At 42.8% G+C, this 20,827-nt stretch overlaps 2 pseudogenes; one reads left to right on the plus strand and one right to left on the minus strand.

The window, feature by feature from the left end:
- The first annotated feature begins 14,891 nt into the window (after positions 1-14,891).
- Positions 14,892-19,094, plus strand: LOC148118220 (pyrroline-5-carboxylate reductase 1, mitochondrial pseudogene; annotated as a pseudogene).
- LOC148118221 (serine/threonine-protein phosphatase 2A 56 kDa regulatory subunit alpha isoform pseudogene) lies at positions 18,901-20,399 on the minus strand (annotated as a pseudogene).
- Positions 20,400-20,827: the final 428 nt, after the last annotated feature.

Raw genomic sequence — 20,827 nt, forward strand, 5'->3', positions numbered from 1 at the left:
TTCTGCTGGAAGCTTTCTACATCTCCTTGTCCATATTCCCCTGAGTTCTTGGGGTCAAAGGCTAATTCACTCATTACAGATTTTCAAATTACTCATAAAGGGCAACGAGCTGTCCCAGCTGGTCCCAGGAGTGGGGGTGCTCAGATGTAAAACCGTTTTAGAACTTCAAATGCTACTGCAAACCTGAGACAGTTCCGGGCAAACTGAGTTTAGCGGCGAAGCTGAGCTCTGGGAACTTGTCCATCTGAGTTGGATATTGGTCAGCTCTTTCATTGCTGCTGATGTTATTTGGGTTTTAGTTGTACATAACCCAACATGAGTGGCTAGTGAGTTGAAATTACTTTTATTATACTAACTGAAAACTAAATACATAAATTACATTAATTTTCCTACACACACACACTGATGTGTTTGAGTTTAAGGACGTATATAGCACAGTGATTGTGGAGAGGGCAGAGGCGTGCTTGCAGGAGTCAGGGCAGTTCATGTGATAACAGGGAGAGAACAGATGGGCAATGTTGTTGCTTACAAAAGGTAGGGGGGTACAGTGAAGGAAAAGGATGGTCATTCCTTACAGACAATTGGCTTTAGGGTGCCTCTTTTTTCTTTTTCTTTATTCTTCTCTCATTCAATACATACTGACCACAGGCTCCTCTACCTTCCTCTCCCCAGCCACCCCGCCCCATCCCACACTTCCATTGTCCTTCCTTTTCCCTTCAGAAAAGCACAGGCCTACCAGTGATATCAACTAAACAGGGTATAATCGGATGCAATAAGACTAGACATACACCCTCATATATAGCCTTTTGGATTCAGAGACACAAGGAAAGAATAGAATTATATTCACTTTCTCGTCCTTGGCACCAAAACACTAGGCCATTAATAGTTAAATCTGGAAATCTCTGTTGCATTAAACATTGAACAAACAAACAAATATAAAGAATTTCAATTTTCAGAAAGGAAACATAACTTTTGTGTATATAAATATCACACATCATCCCTGGCAGTTGTGATGTCATATCCAGTGTCAATCAATGAGACTGCTGCAATAAGGCACATAGATTTTATGGTTAAAAGGAAGCGACTTACCTGTCTAGGGTACCAGGCCCTGACAAACCAGGGAAGAGTCCTGGGAAAAGTACTTTTCTCTGGAGGCTTCCCTGGTGTTAGCTATACGGCAAACACGATGGGCGAACCAGTCTTGTTGATGAACTCAGAGAATGTCAAAACTCAGTTTATATCCAGTAAACAACATCTCCCACTTCGAGCCCAACACGTCCTCTTTGTGGGGGGGGATATGCAAGAGAAAGGGGGCACAAGGAAAATTTTGCTTTTCCTGACACCGAGTTTCTGTATGTGATTTTTGGTTAGGGTTTTATTGCTGTGAGAGATACCATGACCCTGGAAACTCCTACAAAGGAAAACATTTAATTGGGGTTGCCTTACAGTTTAGAGGTTTAGTCCATGATCTTCGTGGTAGGAAGCACGGCGGCAGGCACGTGGCCATGGTGCTGGAGAGGTGGCTGAGAGCTCTACCTCTGGATCCACAGGCAGCAGTACGTTAGGTCTGGCTTGAGCTTCTGAGACCTCTCAACCTGGCCACAAAAGCTGGAGTTACTCCAATGAGGTCAGTCCCCGCAAAATATTGTCAGTTTCTATGAGCCTATGTGGCCATTCTCATTCAAACTACCACAGTGGAATCAGTAGAGAACCGTTTCACACACTGGAAAATTTATCCAAGAAGGTTAAAAGATTCTGGAAAGATGGTTCAGTGTTTAAGAGCAAATGCTGCTCTTCAGATGACCCAAGTTTGGTTGCCAGCACCCACCTCGGTAGGCTCACAGCTGCTTGTGATTGTAGCTGCAGGAGATCTTCTGCCTCCTCTGGCTTCTCTGGACACCTGCACTCGCATGCTAATGCCCATACACACGAACAGATACATACATATAATTAAGGGATAAAATAAATATGTGATAGTCTTTTTCAACAGCAGGATACTAGCACCCTGTTTTAACTTATTTCAGGAGGCGACCTAATTTAGAATGTCAAGCAGACAGTTTTTCACTGCAGCTCTGGGAGGTGACTGCCACCTAGATTCATTATAATCACTAAACATCGAAAGTCTCATTGCTGCCCACAACTTCAAAAACATCACAGATGTTGTCAAAAAGGCACAAGCCATCATGAGAATCTTGTTATTGTTGTCTCATATTCAGCTATAAACACTCACTGGTGCTGGAATTGAGTTTGGGGGCAAAGTCCCAGGTTCTGACAGTTCCAACAGCTTAGGATGACTGTCTCAAATCTCATGTCACACGCACCATAAATTCTCACCGCTGTGCTCCTTTGGACAACAGCTGAAAATCTCCATCTTCCAACCTTTGGCAGGGCCATAATTTGGCTCCCATTAGCAATAGGTTTATTTAGCACTTAGTTTATTTGCACAGCTTGAATAGTTACAATCAATAATTTAATATGTTTTTTGATGATTACACAATTTTCTTTAGTTTCATTTGGCAGTTGATTCAGGCGATTTCAGTTTTCCATATCTGTACTGGATCACTTCAGGGAGTAGTTTGAACAACACAGACATTATAAAACTTGATAATTACTGCAAAGAATAGAAAGTCTGAAGATTGGATGTTTAATTGGCTTAAAGTGGAAGCAAATGCAAACCAGAGCCCAGGCTGAAGATGTCCATGATACCATCAGGTGAAGTCCAAGAGCTGCTGTGAAGTAAGGAACATAGCCTTCAGGCTGAAATACAACGCCCAAGAGGATGCTTCTGTCCTCTGATTACCAAAGCTCTTTATTTCTCCCTAATGCTTACTCTGATGACACTTCCCAAAAAAACACAAACGTAGGCTTCGACTTATTGCCTAGTGGGAAAGAGGAGGGAGAATTCATGGGTTGGAGATACCAGTGTCTAGAGTCCATTCCTCTTGGTTTGCTGCATGACACGTATCTGATCTTTCTGACTTTATTTACAAATTGAAAAACTGAACCCTGCACTGGCAGTTCCAGAGCAAAGGCAGGACAGCAGGAGAGCAGTCTCTACTCACTGCCATCTGCAGCAGTACTGGAATGAGCCAGGCTTCCTAGCCATTTTGTGATTAATATTCTACACCCACAAATAGCACTCATAGTCTTGGATCTATACAACAATGATCTCTTTCAATCTTGCATTTGTGTGGGATTTTGGTTTGTACTGGGGTGGAGTCTCACCTATCTTGGCCTGGCCTTAGATTCATTATGTAGCTGAGAGTGATCTTGAGCTTCTGATCCTCCCGATTTTACCTCCTGACGATATGAACCACCACAACAATTTTTTTGCTGTCCTAGAATTTAAACTTTGTCAGGCATTCTACTACTGAGCTATGTCTCCAGTGAACAGAAAAATAGTGATACCTGAAAATGTTGGATTATATTCTGGAGGCTTGGAGTTGGCAGCAGCTGTGATCACTCTGGGACAAGCTGAAGTGCAGCATCAGGTGAAGGGACCAGCAAAATCAGACTAATGGCATTCCTGTATAAATGTGAATAAAACATCCAAGTAGCAGGCTGGGCTTGCTGCCAAACAAAACTGTCTGCTATGAAAAATTTGTACCAACACATTGAGCAACACATTTGAGGTTCCCTGTACTGTGAATGGTATTAACTGAAACTTTTGATAGTCCTCCCTTCTCCCAAGAGTGTCTTCAGGACTAATTCAGCTAAGTAACTAGCTCTCATAAGCCAGAAAAACCTGCCAGTTTTCTCCTTCTATCGTATACAGCCATGGGCCCTCACTAGTACTTGTAAACATGATGATGTGAATAGCAAGAAATGCACCAGGCCTTGCACTAGCAAACATTTGGAAAAGCACGTGCTTAATGCTAACTTAACTTTCTTTCATTCTGTTAAGAAAAATAAGCCAAATAAGTCTCTTGTGAATTCCCTCCCTAAAGGAAGAATACAGAAAAGTGTGCAGTGTTTGTGCACATCTGTAATCTCTAAAATTGTGAGGTTCAGAGGTAGAAGGATCAGGTATTTGAGGTCACACCCACTTAAGACTTTAACTCAGAAAGAAAGAAAGAAAGAAAGGAAGGAAGGAAGGAAGGAAGGAAGGAAGGAAGGAAGAAAGAGGAAAAAAGCAAGGAAGCATATGGAGAAGGAAGGGAGGGAGAGAGGGGAAAGGCTGGAGGAATGTGTGGCTGACATCTGTAGTCTGAGGTAGACTGGTCTCAGCACACTAAGCAAGCAGTGAGATCAGTAGTTTAAAAGGCTCTCACCGATCGTCCTACAACCTCAGTGGAACTCTGAAACACAGCTTGCTCCAATACTGAGGGGACTTAAGAGGTGAGTGAACAGCCACATGGCAGGACACCCCACTCTCTAGGACCTCCACAGTGGAACAAAACCCTGGGCCCCTCTCCCAACTCCCTTGGCTTTTCTAGCCAGCCAGCAGGAGAGTTTCCTGCAGGTAAGCTCCCCTAAAACCCAACCCCATCCATCTGACCCTTTAAGCTACTAGCCCCACCCCACCATCAAACTCCCTTATCCTCCTACAACCTTAGTGGAACTCTGAAACACAGCTTGCTACAATACTGATAAGACTAAAGAGGTAAGTGAACAGCCACGTTGCAGGACACTCGACTCTATAGGTCCTCCACAGGGGTACAAAACCCTGGTTCCCTCCCCCAACTCCCTTAGCTTTTCTAGCCAGCCCGCAGGAGACCTTCCTTCAGGCAGGCTTCCCCAAAACCCAAACCCATCCTCCTGACCCTTCGAGCTACTAGCCCCATCCTGCCCACAAACTTGACTGTTCTTCTGGTGGAACTAGTGGAACTCTGAAACGTAGCTTGCTCTACTACTGAGGGAACTTAAGAGCTTGCTACAGTACTGAGGGGACCAACAGCTTGCTATAGTACTGAGGGGCCTGAGAGAGGACCAAGGGAGCCAGTCAGGAGAGAAGAACAAAAGAGCAGCTTAGAGAGACCCCAAAGGCTTCTTGAGACTCAGACATTAACAGTGCAGAGCAGAACAACAACAACAAAAATCTCCCAAACACTCAGACAACCACTGCAAAGATTGGACCAAGGCGGAAAGACACTGCTAGCCTCATTTGAAGGAAAAGATGCACCAATGCAAAGAATTCATCCAACCACCTAAAAAGCAGCATGGTGACACCAGAATCCAGTGGTCACACAACAAGAAGACTTGATCATCCATACCCAGAAGACGCAGAAGAAAACAACTTTAAACCTAACTTGGTGAAAATGATGGAGACCTTTAAAGAAGTGAAAAACTCCCTTAAAGAAATGGAGGAAAAGACAAACAAAAATTGGAAGAAATTAATAAATCCCTCAAAGAAACCCAAGAAACCCAAGAAAAAACAATCAAACAGGTGAAGCAAACAGTTTAAGACTTGAAGACTGAAATAAGGCAATAAAAAAACACAAACTGAAGGAGTTCTGGATATAGAAAATCTGGGTAAACAAACAGGAACTATAGAGACAAGTATACAATGGGATACAAGAGATAGAATAAAGAATCTCAGTCGCTGAAGATACTATTGAGGATATAGACTCATTGGTTAAAGAAAACATTAAATCCAACAAATTTTTAACATAAAACATTCAGGAAATCTGGGACACCATGAAAGACCAAACCCAAGAATAATAGGGGTAGAAGAAGGAGAAGAACTCCATCTCACAGGCAAGAAAATATATGCAACAAAATCATAGAAGAAGGCTTTCCCAACTTAAAGGATATCCCTATGAAGGTACAAGAAGCTTACAGAACACCAAATAGACTGGATCAAAAAAAACAAAACAAAACAACAAACCTGTCCCCCCACCATATAGTAATCAAAACGCAAAACATACAGAATAAAGAAAGAATATTAAGAGCTGCAAAGGAAAAAAGTCAAATAACATATAAAGGTAGAACTATCAGAATTACACCTGACTCCTGTTTTCCAAAACATGAAAGCCAGAAGGTCCTGGGCAGATGTGCTGCAGACACTAAGAGACCACAGATGCAAGCCCAGACTAATATACCCAGCAAAGCTTCAATCAACATAGATGGAGAAAACAAGGTATTCTATGACAAAACCAGATTTAAACAATATGTACCCACAAACCCAGCCTTTTAGAAAGTGCTAGAAGGAAAACTTCAACCCAAGGAAGGTAACTATACTCATGAAAACACAGACATCTGATAACCCCCACTAGCACACAAAAACTACTACCAAAATATAACAGGAATTAACAACCACTGCTCACTAATATTTCTTACTATCAATGGACTCAATTCACCTATAAAAAGACACAGGCAAAGAGAATGGATCAGAAAACAGGATCCAGAATTCTGTTGTTTACAAAAAAGCCCTCAACTTCAAAGACAGACACGACCTCAGAGTAAAGGGTTGGAAAAAGGTTTTCCAATCAAATGGACCTAAGAAACAAGTAGGTGTAGCTATCCTAATATCTAACAAAATAGATTTCAAACTAAAATCAGTCAGAAGAGATGGAGAAGGACACTTCATACTCATCACAGAAAAAATCCATCAAGATGTATTCTCAATCCTGAACATCTATGCCCCTAATACAAGAGCACCCACATATGTAAAAGAAACATTACTAAAACTTAAATTGCACATCAAGCACTACACACTAATAGTAGGAGAGTTCAACACTCCACTCTCACCAATGGGCAGGTCAACCAGACAGAAACTTAACAGATAAGAGAACTAACAGATGTCATGAATCAAATGGACTTAACAGACATCTATAGAACATTCCACCCAAACACAAAAGAATATACTTTCTCTTCAGCACCTCATGGAACCTTCTCTAAAATTGATCACATACTCAGTAACAAAGCAAACCTCCACAGATACACAAAAAAATTGGGGTAACCCCCTGTTTCTTATTGGATCACCATCATAGAGTAAAGTTAGAATTTAACAACAATACTACTCTCAGAAAGCCTACAAATTCATAGAAGTTGAACAGTGAACTACTGAATCACCCCTGGGTCAAGGAAGAAATAAAGAAATTAAAGACTTCCTAAAATTCAACAAAAATGAAGGTACAACGTACCCAAACCTCTGGGACTCCATGAAAGCAGTGCTAAGAGGAAAGTTCATAGCACCAAGTGACCACATAAAGAAAATGGAAAATCTCACACATACTAGTTACATAAAAGCACACCTGAAAACTCTAAAAAAAAAAAAAAGAAAGAAAGAAACAGACTCACCCAGGAGGAGTAGAAGAGAGGAAATAGTCAAACTGAGGACTGAAATCAACAAAATAGAAACAAAGAAAACAATACAAAAAATCAATGAAACCAAGAGCTGGTTCTTTGAGAAAATCAACGAGAGAGACAAACCCTTATCCAAACTAATTAAAAGGCAGAGAAAGAGAACTTCCAAATCAACAAGGGAGACATAACAACAGGCAATGAGGAAATTCAGAGAATCATTATGTCATACTACAAAAACCTGTACTCTATAATATTGGAAAATGTAAAGGAAAAGGATAATTTTCTAGATAGATATCATATACCAAGATCAAATCAAGACCAGATGAGAAATTTAAATAAACCTATAAACTTCAAGGAAATAGAAACTGTCATAAAAACCTCTGAACAACAACAAAAAAAAACCCCAGGGCCATATGATTTTCGTGCAGAATAATACCAGAACTTCCAAGAAGAGCTAATACCTATAATCCTCAAAGTGTTCCACATAATAGAAACAGAAGGAACATTGCCAAACTCTTTTTATGAAGCTACAGTTACCCTGATACAAAAACCACACAAAGAATAAAACAAGAAAGAGAATTACACACCAATCTCACTCATGAACATGGATGCAAAAATATTCAACAATATACTAGCAAACCAAATCCAAAAACACATAAAAAAAATCATCCACTATGATCAAGTCAGCTTCATCCCAGAGATACAGGGCTACTTCAACATATGAACATCTATCAATGTAATTCATCATATAATAAACTGAAATAAATTAACCATATGATCATTTCATTAGATGTGGAAAAAGCATTCGACAAAATCCAACACTCCTTCATGATAAAGAAAAATCAGGGATACAAGGAACATACCTAAATATAATAAAAACAATATACAGCAAGCCGACAGCTAACATCAAATTAAATGGAGAGAAACTCAAAATGATTCCACTAAAATCAGGAACAAGACAATTCTGTCCACTTTGTCCATATCTCTTCAACGTAGTGCTTGAAGTTTTGGCTATAGAAATAAGACAACAAAAGGAGATAAAGGGGATTAAAATTGGAAAGGAAGAAGTCAAATTTTTGTTATTTGCAGACGATTATATAGTACATGTAAGTGACCCCAAAAACTCTACCAGAGAATTCCTACAGCTGATAAATACCTTCAGTGATGTGGCAAAATACAAGATCAAGTCAAAAGAATCAGTAGCCCTCCTATATACAAATGATAAAGAAGCTGAGAGGAAAATCAGAGAAACATCACCTTTCACAATAGCCACAAATAACATAAAATATCTTGGGGTAACACCAACCAAAGAAGTGAAAGTTCTATTCCACAAAAACTTTAAGTCTTTAAAGAAAAAAATTGGAGAGGACACCAGTAAATGCTCTTGGATAGGTAGGATCAACATAGTGAAATTGCAATTGTACCAAAAGCAATCTATAGATTCAATGCAATCCCCATCAAAATTGCAGCAAAATTCTTCACAGACCTCGAAAGAGCAATACTCAACTTCATAAGGAAAAACAAAAAACCCAGGAGAGCCAAAGTAATCCTGTACAATAAAGGAACTTCTGGAAGCATCACAATCCCTGACATCAAGCTCTATTACAGAGCTACAGCAATGATAACAGCTTGGTATTGGCATAAAAACAGAGAAGTTGACCAATGGAATCAAGTCAAAGACCTGGAATTTAATCCACACACCTATGAACACCTGATTTTTGACAAAGAAACTAAAATTATACAATGGAAAAAAGGAAGTATCTTCTACAAATGGTGCTGGCATAACTGGATGTCAACATATAGAAGAATGAAAATAGATCCATATCTATCCCCAAGCACAAAACTCAAGTCCAGATGGATTAAAGACCTCAATATAAATCTGACCACACTGAACCTGATAGAAGAGAAAGTGGGAAGTGGTCTTCAATGCGTGGGCACAGGAGACCCCTTCCTAAATATAACCCCAGTAGCACAGACACTGAGAGCAACAATAAATAAATGGGACCTTCTGAAACTCAGAAGTTTCTGTAAAGCAAAGGACACAGCCAATAAGACAAAAATGCAGCCTATTGAATGGAAAAAGATCTTCAACTCCGCATCAGATAAAACACTGATCTCCAAAATATATAAAGAACTCAAGAAATTAGACATTAAAATTTTAAATAATCCAATTGAAAAATGGGGTACAGAACTAAACAGAATTTTCAGCAGAACAATCTCAAATGGCCAAAAGATACTTAAGGAAATGTTCAACATTCTTAGCCATCAGGAAAATGCAAATCAAAAAACTCTGAGATACCATCTTACACCTGTCAGAATGGCTAAGATCAAAAGCACCAATGATAGCCTATGCTGGAGAGGATGTGGTGGGAATGCAAACTTGTACAACCACTTTGGAAATCAGTATGGCAGTTTCTCAGAAAATTGGGAATCAAACTACCTCAGGATCTAGCAATACCACTCTTGGGCTTATACCCAAAAGATGCTCAATCATACTACAAAGGCGTTTGTTCAACTGTGTTTATAGCAGCATTATTTGTAATAGCCAGAACCTGGAAACAACCTAGATGCCCCTCTACAGAAGAATGGATAAAGAAAGTGTGGCACATTTACATATTAGAGTACTAATCAGAGGTAAGAAAAAAATGACATCTTGAATTTTGCATGCAAATGGATGGAATTAGAAAACACTATCCTGAGTGAGGTAACCCAGACACAAAAAATGAATATGGTATGTACTCATTCAGAAGTGGATACTAGCCATAAACAAAAGACATTGAGCCTATAGTTCATGATCCTAGAGAAGCTAAGTAATAACGTGAACCCAAAGAAAAACATGTATAGACCCACCTGGAAATTGGAAACAGACAAGATCGCCTGACAAAATTTGGGAGCTTGGGGTGGGGGGATAGAAGGAAGGGGAGAAGGGGAAGAGGAGGGGAGAAGTGGAGGGTTGGGGAGAACTTGAGGGAATGGGATAGTTGAGATAGAGCTAGGACAGATATGAGAGCAAGAAAAGAAATTCCTTGATTGAGAGAACCATTATGGGGTTAGCAAAAAACATGGCTCTAGAAAAATTCCCAGGAATCCACAAGGATGACCCAGCTAAGCATTAGAAGAGAAAGGGCCCGATCTTGATTTGTCCTGTAGTCAGACTGATGAATATCTTAAATATCACCATAGAACCTTCATCCAGCAACTGATGGAAACAGAGGCAGAGACTGACATTGGAACACTGGACTAAGTTCTCAAAGCCCAATTGAAGAGTGGGAGGAGTGAGAATATGAGCTAAGAGCTCAAGACCATGATGGGGACACCCACTGAAACAGTCTACCTGAGCTAATGGGAGCTCACCAACTCCAGACAGACTGGGATGAAACAGGCATAGGACCAAACTGGTCCCTCTGAATGTGGTTGACAGTTGCATGGCTGGGGCAGACTTGGAGAAGCCACTGGCAGTGGCACCAGAATTTATCTCTACTGCATGTATTGGCTTTTTGGAAACCTATTCTCTTTGATGATATCTTGTTCAGCCTAGATATAGTAGGAAGGGCCTTGAACCTTTCCCAAAGCAATGTGCCTTCCCCTCTCTAAGTATTGGATAGGAGTACATTGGGAGGGTATGTGGAGGGAATGGGAGAAGGGGAGGGAGTTTGAACTTGGATTGGTATGTATAATGAAAAAAGATAGCTTGTTTTCTTTTTTAAAAAGAAATAAAAATAAATAAAAGGCTCTCAGCAACTCCCTGGTGAGCATTAGACTCCGCTGCTCCTGTGACATCACCAGGTCTGAGAAGTCACAGCCTTGATCCACTCACCTTGCTGTGCATGAGAGTCACTGAGACAGGGTTCTTTTTTCTGCTTTGGTCAAATGGAGGATGGAGATATGGGAAGCTCATCTTCTCACAAAGACACTTCATTTAAGAAATAAAAGCATTTTTAGAACACACTAAGCTTGAGGTAATCCTTTCTGATGCCATTAGTGCCTGGAGATGCCAAGCTTGGCGTTCTACAACCTTCAGAAACCCGTTTACACTGTAGGCTTGAAATTTGTATTTGGGCAGAGAGAGAGAGAGAGAGAGAGAGAGAGAGAGAGAGAGAGATAAAGAGAGAGAATATTCTCAGTTGGAGAGGAAGAGGAGGAGGAGGATGGAGATGCTTAGATGTGGGACTTAAAACATGCTATCTATCTATCTATCTACATATATATGTATATATATAAACATTTAAAGGTTTTAGACATGGAAGAGAGTGTAAAGGACATTTTATGACCTCAGAGAAGGGAGGGTTTTCTTAAAATGCACAACGCCTAGTGTGAGAAACAGCTGCATTTCTCAGACTGCAGAGATGACTCAGTGGTTAACAGCACTCCCTGGTCTCACAGAGGATCTGTTTCTATTTCCCAGCACACACATGTCAGCTCACAACCCTCTGTAACTCTAGTTCCAGGGGATCCAACATCTTCTTCTGCCCTCTTTGGGCACCAGACATGCACAGACACACATACCGGTAAAATACATAAAAATTCATTGCTACATGTCTCAGTATTGTTCTACATAAGACAGATGAGATGTAAAAGCCTCAGCTGGACAGGGTAGCTCACACCTGTGACCTTAGCACCTGCAAGGCTAAGGAAGGGGATTGTCATAAATTTAAGGCAGTCTATGCTTCACAACAAGACCCTGTCTAATGATGATCTCTATGTCTTCAAATTGTGAAAAAATTAATCTATAAAAAAGTAGGCTCTGTATCAAAAATAATAAATTTTATAAATAACAAACCAGTAAGAAAGAGACAACTCATTAAGAAAAACAGAACATAGAAATAGTAGTTCACAACACAGGAAACAAAGCTGAAGGGACTATTAATAGGATCTCCAAGTCTGATTTATTTAACATGGATGGAGGTCTGAGGATGGAGCTCAGTGGAGGAACACATGTCTGCCAACAATGCCCGAGGCCCTAGGTCCAGTCACCATTTACAAAGATAAGAAAATCCCATGGAAATGTAAGTTTATTAGTATAAGTTACTGCTTTACATCCACACGGTTGAAGTCTGACCACTCTGGGTGAGAAGAGGACAGTGGAGAAGGGAAAATTCCACACTGAAGAGAGACTTCACCTGAGCACAATTACCTTGCAGGACAGGATGACCAAAGCTTCTTCATTTCAAGACTGGCAACCTGTTTGGAAGGTGTGAAGTGCGTCCTGCTTGCACATTGTTAAAGATGCAGCCAAGACTAGGCCAAAATGAAATATACCAGAGGCCATTCTACAGACCAAATCTTAGCATCGCTTCATGAAACTTCCATTTCTGTGGCACACAGAATGCCGGTGTTTCTTAGAGCTTCTGTCTTGCTACATACATACCACACACATACATCACACACACACACATCACACACTACACACATACATGCACACCACACATACATCACACACACATATCATACACCACATACACATACACCACACACACATCACACTACACATACACCACACACGCATACACACATCACACACATGTTACACTACACACACTACACACATACATATCACACACATACACCACACACACATCACACACACATCACACACACATACATCACATGCACATCACACATATATCACACACACAAAATATACACCACACACACAGCACACTACACATATACCACACACACATCACACTACACATACACCGCACACAATATACTACACACACATCATACCACACACACATCACACTACACATACAACACACACACATACACACATCACACACACATCACACTACACATACATTACACACACAACACACAACACACATACATCACACGCACACACATCACACACACATATACATCACAAACACACATATGCCATACACATAACTACACACACACATACACCACAATACACCACAAACACACATATACTATACACACATACAACACACACACCACATATACATTACACACACACACACACACACACACACACACACACACACACCAGATAGGAGGAGGGATCTATTTAGCAACTGCCATGCCGAGGTATATCAACCATTCATTAGTAGTTTATACTTTACATCATCTTAAATTTCATCATCCACTTGTGGGTTTTTGCTTTTGTTTCCTTCTTGCTTTGCATAGGGCCAAGTACTATAGTCTAGACTAGCCTGGTGCTCACCATCCTCGCCACCACCTCCAGCAGCCAGAACTATAGGCAATGCCACCATGCCAGAAAATTCAAGGTAGGTTTCGTTTTTATTTTTATTTCTTTTCTCTGTGGATCATAGTACTATACTGATGTCTGCATACATCCTTTGTGAATTTTCTTTTCTCTTAGAATCTCGGGGTCATGAAATGGGATTAATTGTGACTCTTATTTATGGTATCTTCTGATTTGTCATTATCCAACCAAGCTTTCCTGGTCCTTCTCCCTCAGAATTACTTTCTATACCAGAAAGTAGCTATTTTATCTTTTTTCTTTTCCCCAATACCTTTTTCTGTTGACCTTGGATGAAAATGTAGGTCAATTCTTGCTTCTCCAGTTACTCATAGGAAGTCAACTATCTCGCATGAGTTTAAACCATAACCTTGAAGACTTAGTTTAAGGTTCAAGATGGCTGTGCCATAATGTGATTGGGATTTCCTGTTCACTTACACTGCACTTTCTCTCCCCTTTCTAATTTAGCTCATTTTGGATTGTCTCTGTAGGTGGGGACAGTGATTTGTTTCCATTCCTTGTTCTTCCTCACACAGACAACCAGCTGCACTTTCTGACCCCTCCTGGAAGGAGAAGGGGCAGAAGTGAGATGGGGGAAAGGGAGAAAAAGCCGTACCCATGAAAATTTCAGAAGATGGTTCTGTGTTCTCTGGGCCTAACAGTTATTTTAGCTGACATCCTCCCCTACTTCCCATGTGCGCATGTAAAATGAGTGTACATGTGCATGGATTTTTCATATGCCAAACCCCTCCCCCGTCCCTGCAGCTATTTCAACACTCCCCTGACACAGTGATGTGATCTGCTCCAGCTTGGCTCTGGCCTCTTCTTCGGCCCTGTGTTGTTCTCATCCACAATCACCACAGAGTTTTGTCATGGACTTTATCAAGTTCCCTCAGAAGACTAGCTGGGATGACAGATGGAGTACACCTATTAGAGGAATGATTAACTGAGCTGATTATATGCAAGTGTGTGTGCATCTGTGTTTGCCTGTGTGCATTCCCTGTTATTTTTCTCCAAGGAGCTAGAAATTGAACCTAGGGCATGGTAGGCAATGCCCCAACTGCTGAGATACACTCCCAGCCTATTAAAGTGTTTTATAAAATGTCAACTCCAATACAATTGCTAGTTCTAGGAAATCATTAAGAATGCTGTGTCCAGCTTCAAACTAGCTGTGTGACTTGGAATTGTGATTTAAGCTGTTTACGCCCAAAGTTGCCAATGGGGGGTAATTAAAGTGTAAGAATCCAATGGAACAGGAAAATAAAGAACTGAGAGCAGTGCTCACCTAGACGGGAACGGGAGCAGCCAGTCACGTCATTCAGCTGCCACCTAGTGTTAGAGCAGGAGGTCAGACACACTCAGCACAAACTCTGACAGAGGAAAACAGATTTGAAGACAGCCTGGACAGAGTGCTATGGGGACAGAAGATTTGCTGCAGGTGAGATTCTCTCCTGACCTAGAGCAGGGGGAGAGGGAAGAGCGAGGAGAAATAGCTTTGGAATATTTTGGGGGCGGGGAAGTTATTTTACTCAACTGAAAGGCAAGGACAAGTAGCACCAGTGTTTGGTGAGCCAGGTCAGGAACAGGCTGGAGTCCAGTCAGCTACCCGAGAAGTCCTTTCCCCAACTGCCCAGTGGGATCATTGGGAGAGGACTAAGTGACTGGAAGGAGGCACAGGATGTCTGGGACTAACTGATCCCCACAGAAAGGACACAGGAAAGGGGCCATTGCTAAGCCAGCTGACCTTGGAACCAGGGAGAGTGAAGGCAACACAAGCCTCAGCTCCAGAGGAAGTCGGAGGGTGGAAGTCTGAGAATCCACCTGTTTTGGGCCGGGCGCCTGAGGATGCATAAAGGTCCCCAGCTGTAAGTGATGCTCCCCTTCCTGGCTAACCCTTAGGCTGACCTGGCTGTGGGCAAGGGCCTTCTACGGGGATATTCGGTGTGTTTTGAGATAGAAAGTTCCAGGGTAGAAACCTCAAGCACGAAGCCTGGTGACGTTTTCATGAGGGGGGTGACAAGGGACAGAGGGGAGCCTGAAAGTTAAAGTCTGTCCGGGCAACATATTGTCACTATCTTAAAAAATGGAATCTGGCATGTTGGGATTCACCTGTAATCCCAGCACTTGAGAAGCTTGAGTGGAAAGTAAAGAGTTCAAAGAAAACAAGCCCACAAATCACAGTCCCAGAGAACATAGACAGCAATGAGGACCCCAAGAGAGACATACATGGATGTAATCTACATGGGAAGAAGAAGAAGACAAGATCTCCTGAGTAAATTGACAGCATGGGGGCTTTGGGAGAAGGTTGAAGGGGAGGGAAGAAGTAGGGAGGGGAGCAGAGAAAAATGTAGAGCTCAGTAATAGTAATAATAATAACAACAACAACAACAACAATAATAATAATAATAATAATAATAATAATAATAATAATAATAATAATAATGAGTTCAGACCTAACCTGGACTACCTAATAAAACTAGAAAATAGAAATAGAAAAAGAACAACGCAGAGGGCTTCACAGCAGCAGGAGTTCTGGCTGCTCACAAGATAATAGCCAGCTCCCCAGGTGTGGACCAAGTCACAGTCTCTGCCCTTTGGAGGATGGGGGTTAACTTGACACCCACAACAAAGAGGCAGTGCTGCACAGTAATGTGCTGTTCTTGGCAGTGAAGCCACACACCATCCCTTCATCCTGGTCCTAACACTGAGGTCAGGCACACTGTGGTGTCCTCTGTGGCAGGGCCATCATCAACTCCATTGAAAAGAAGCTGACAGCTTCCAAAGTCATCCACTGTATGACCAGCCCCCCAGCCATGGTGCGAGACAGGGTTACTGTATATGCTACATGCACTCATGGTCAGGTGGGTGGTGTCAGGCTCACAGAGTGGCTCATTTCCTCCAGAAGTGGAAGAAGATGGGATCCATGTTGTCACAGGGCTCAGTTCTCACAGGGCTCAGTGGTAGCGAATCTGTGGAGCTTTCAAGGTGCCTGGCAATCTGGTGGGGGCCCAGGCCCTCCTGGCTGCAGCAAAGATGCTACTAGACTCAGCATCATTGGCAGCTCAAGGATAATGATGCTCTCCTGGTGGGGCCACCATCCATGCTTTGCATGTGGTGCTCATCAAGGCTGTGGAGGCCTCCTGCATCTATCTGCACACGGGCACTGCAGACCATGGCAGATCAGGAAACTGTCTCTTCTGCCGCCTTCAAATGATTGCTGGACAGGGTGAAACTGGATCCTTGTGCTGGGGCCTCTCTGTCTTTTTCTGGCTATGTTAATCCCTGTGACCTGGCCTCAGAAAGCAAGTGTTTGGGAGGGGGTGCGGGAGAAGTTCTTCTGTCTATTTGGCCAGTGACTTAGCAGAATAGAGCTAAGCGGGAGAAAGAAGGCAGAGTCAGTGAGAAGTCAGGTAGCCCTGCCAGAGACAGATGCTGGACAGAACTTTACCAGGTAAGCCACAACCACTTGGCAATACACAGATTAATAGAAATAGGTTAATTTAAGGTATAAGTGTAAGCCAGAAATACGCTTAAGCTACTGGCTAAACAGAATACTGTTTATAATAATATAGTTTCTGTGTGATTATTTTGGGTTGGAACAGGTGGGAACAAAAGAACAGCTTCAGCGTGTGTGTGTGTGTGTCTGTTTGTATGTGTGTGTGTCTGTATGTTTGTCTAGGTACGTGTGTATGTATTTATGTATTATATATGTATGCATGTATAATAAAAATAGTTTATACCTCAAGGAAGGAGAAGGTGAGTTTTGTAAGCACTCCTGGGGCAAGGCTGCTGAAGCAAGGAAGGGACCAACAAGAGACTCAAAGTTGAAGAGGCAGCTAATGACAGAGGACATAGCTGCCCAGTCACAAAGGGACTGCCTGAGCCAGCATGACCCAGGAAGGGCATGGTTTGGTAAAGAAATGACCTATGATACCTGAACCCCAATTTCCAAGATCCAAGAATCTTCAGGGATTGTGTAAAGGGAGAAGCCCAGACTATGCTTCGAGCCTGGAACTGGTCACTGCTGGAGTCAGTTCATCACAGATCCCTGTACTTCTGCTTTTCGGACATTTCTTTCAGTTGTAGGGAGGAAGGTGTCAAAGCTTTCCTATCCCAGAGAAAATGGGTGTTTGATGGGACACATATACATGTTCTGGTTCATGTATAGGCATAGACAGTAATATTCCAATCCCTATCTTTTCATGTCTCTTCTTTAAAAAACAATGGTGTGGTGCTTCTTTTTTTTATTTTTTCTTACAAATACAGACTTTATTATGTGCTGCTCAGTCCCCAGTGAAGGTCTTTCATTATAAAACAGTTTTCTGTACAGCAGCAAGGCAAGAGGTTGGAATGGAACTGATGACAAGTGAGAAATACCTGACCAGGTAAGAACAAACAGGGCCTCTACATAGTCAATGCATTTCCTCTGAATCAAGTCGGGCAGTGACAGCTGGCTGTCTGCATCACATCGTGGGACTCAGAGCCTCCACCTACAGGCAGGCCTGGGGTCAGGCAGTCGAGGACTGGGAAGGCCCTGCCTTGTTGACAGAGGTTTCTGTCCCGCCCAGTCCCTCAGCTGTTCAGTTGCAAAGAAACACACAGAAGCCTACATTATTTATAAAGTGGTTGGCCTATTGGCTCAGGCTTTCTTATTAACTTACTCTTACACCATATATTAGCCCATTATTCTTGTCTGTGTTAGCCACGTGGCTTGGTACCTTTTATCAGCGACGCATTTTCATCTCGCTTCCTCTGTGTCTAGGTGATGACTGCAGACTGAGTCTTTCCTTTTCCCAGAATTCTCCTGTTCTGGTCACCCCTCCTTTACTTTCTGCCTGGCTGTTGGCCAATCAACATCTTATTAAACCAATACAACTGACGAATCTTTACAGGGTACAAGACCATGATCCACAGCACTGCCCCCAGCCTTGGAGAGGAGAGGAATGAAGGAGAGGTGAGCCTAGGGCCCACCCACGATGCTACACTCCGGGGTGCTGCTGCTGACAAGGTTATTTGGGAGCAGAATTTTTGTTTACTTTCCCCCAGCTTTAATACTTTGTGCTTCAAAATCCTGGAAGCGTAGGTGTTGCAAAGCCCAGAACTTGGCAGTATCTTTAAGGAGTTTGGGCTTTTATCCCACCATCTCTCTAGGAGAAGGAAGGGAGGACAGCACCTCAGTTTATCTTTAAAAAGTTCTTTCCTCAGATGTAACCAAGGTCTGCAGCCATGTGAAAGCACAGAAGACGACTTGGTCTGTGTGCAGCATGATCAAGAGTTCAAGTCGTGATCCTTGCCCCTGCCACAGTCACCTCACATGTAACACGCATGATAAAGTGATGCAGTCGATGGTCAGACAAAGGTGACCACACACTGTGGCCGTGGTCAGCCAGGGCTATGTTTAGCCCATACTTCTTTCACTTACGCTTCCCAGGAAAAACTGGCCTCCTAACTATATTATACTGATGAGGTTTGCTTTGAAGTTTTTATATATCCTGAAAGAGTGTACAAAACTGCCCACTCAACAGAGGTGGAGCTGATCTTACTTGGCACCTGTATTGCAGCCGAGAATGCCGTGAAGGTGGTATGCGCTGTCCTGTTTCTCGAGAGCCGTCTTTAGCTTCAGCTCTTCTGATTTTTCCCATAATTCTTCACGTTCCAATTCTTTCATTTTTTTCTCTCTGTCTCTCAGCTTTGTAGGAACTAGTAAGATCATCAAAAAGCTTGTCGTTCGTCCCCATCAGGGTTTCAGCACGTTGTACACAGGACTACAACGATCTGATTCCAGTGTTCTTTGGAAATTTTATACAAACTGGCAAACATCATCTGCAGAATTTTATCAGTATTCTCTTCAATCAAAGTAAGAATACATTCATTATCCCAGAAGTACAGTGCTCTTTCTGCAACCTGAAAATGAGAACCGGAGACACACTTGGACATCTACTTTAAAAGGGCTCTTCAAGTTTTTTGAATTGTGTTGGCTCAATGACGTCTAAGATTTCTTCAATTTCTTCTAAAAACATCACCTCTCTCTGACTGCATGTTTTGGCCAAAATCTCAGCAGTCCTTTGGGAACAGGTTCTGTCACGCTGTGTCTTTCTCCAGGAACTGTAGGACATATTGTGCCAGCTGAGCACGAAACAAAGCAGTGTGCATAGGAATAAGGACCTTCATTAGAAATTGCTTACGTTCTGCTTTCAGTGGTGACGCCCAGACACTGATGATACTTCCTAAGATCTCAAGGAGTTCAGCCACACCGTTGAAACGTTCGGTTCCATATATTAACCTGATAAAAATGTTGCTAATCTGCTTTCTGATGAATGCTCTCAGCCCATGAAACTTCCCATAAATCTGATATAGAACCGTCTTCAGGAAGTCGTGTTCTCTCGGGTCTTCACTATCAAAAAGCTCCAGGAGCTGTTGTACAAACTTCTGGTGAATGTATCGATTTGCAATGCTGGGCTGGAAATTAGGACTCTCCGAGAATCTCAAGAAGAACTCATGCACCAACTGTATGTGAGGCCCAGAGGCCTCAAGTATGGACTCGTTGTCTTCTGAATCAACATCTGGATTATCACTTGAAGGAAGCGTAGGGAAGATGTTAGCATTGATCATCTTTACTATAGCAGAATACGCTGATTCAACAATCACACCACTATTAGTTGAAACACACTTAGCCAGTCGATTCAGTGTTGCTCTTTTAATTTCTTTGCTCTTCAAGTCTGAAACAGTCACTGAAAACAAACAGTACACGGCACTGCACCGCTGTAGCTTCTGACAGAAAATCTCTTGTTCTTTTGAGGTGGCATCTTTGAGATGGGGCAGGGGCCCGGCTCTGCCTGGCTACCCTAACTGGGAACTGCGACGAGCCCTGCAAGTGCTTCTGCCTCTGTGCCTTGCGCTCTCGCGCACCAGTTTCCCAGGAGAAGTCGTTCTGTTTCTCCGAGTCCAAGGTTCCAACGTCTCTGCGACCCGGGCGCCGCCCGGCGCCTCCCGCCGCGGCTGGCCAGGGAGGTCAGCGAGGGACCGGTGCGACGAGCCTGGACCCCCGCGCTTCGTGCACCGGTCGCGCCGACCCCGCGCTCCGCGAGCTGCTCGCCCCCACAGCATCTCACGGCCGCGTCCCCCGCCTCCCGGGGCTGGCGGAGGGGAGGTTGGGGCCCCTAGGGTGCTCAGTTGGTCGGAGAGGAGCCCGAAGTTTGGACAGCTGGGGCGAGCGAGTGCGGCTGCGGTCCCCTGAGCGCGCCTCGCGTCCCCTGAGCTCAGAGCCCCGGAGTTGCCACCTTGGTCGCTGCCCTGCTGTCTTCAGAGTTGGGATCCTCCTCCTAGAGCGCTCCCATCGCGGGGCCTCGG

The sequence above is a fragment of the Myodes glareolus genome, chromosome 24, assembly GCF_982192425.1.
Source record: "Myodes glareolus chromosome 24, mMyoGla1.1, whole genome shotgun sequence".
In the NCBI taxonomy this organism is placed as follows: Eukaryota; Metazoa; Chordata; class Mammalia; order Rodentia; family Cricetidae; genus Myodes; species Myodes glareolus.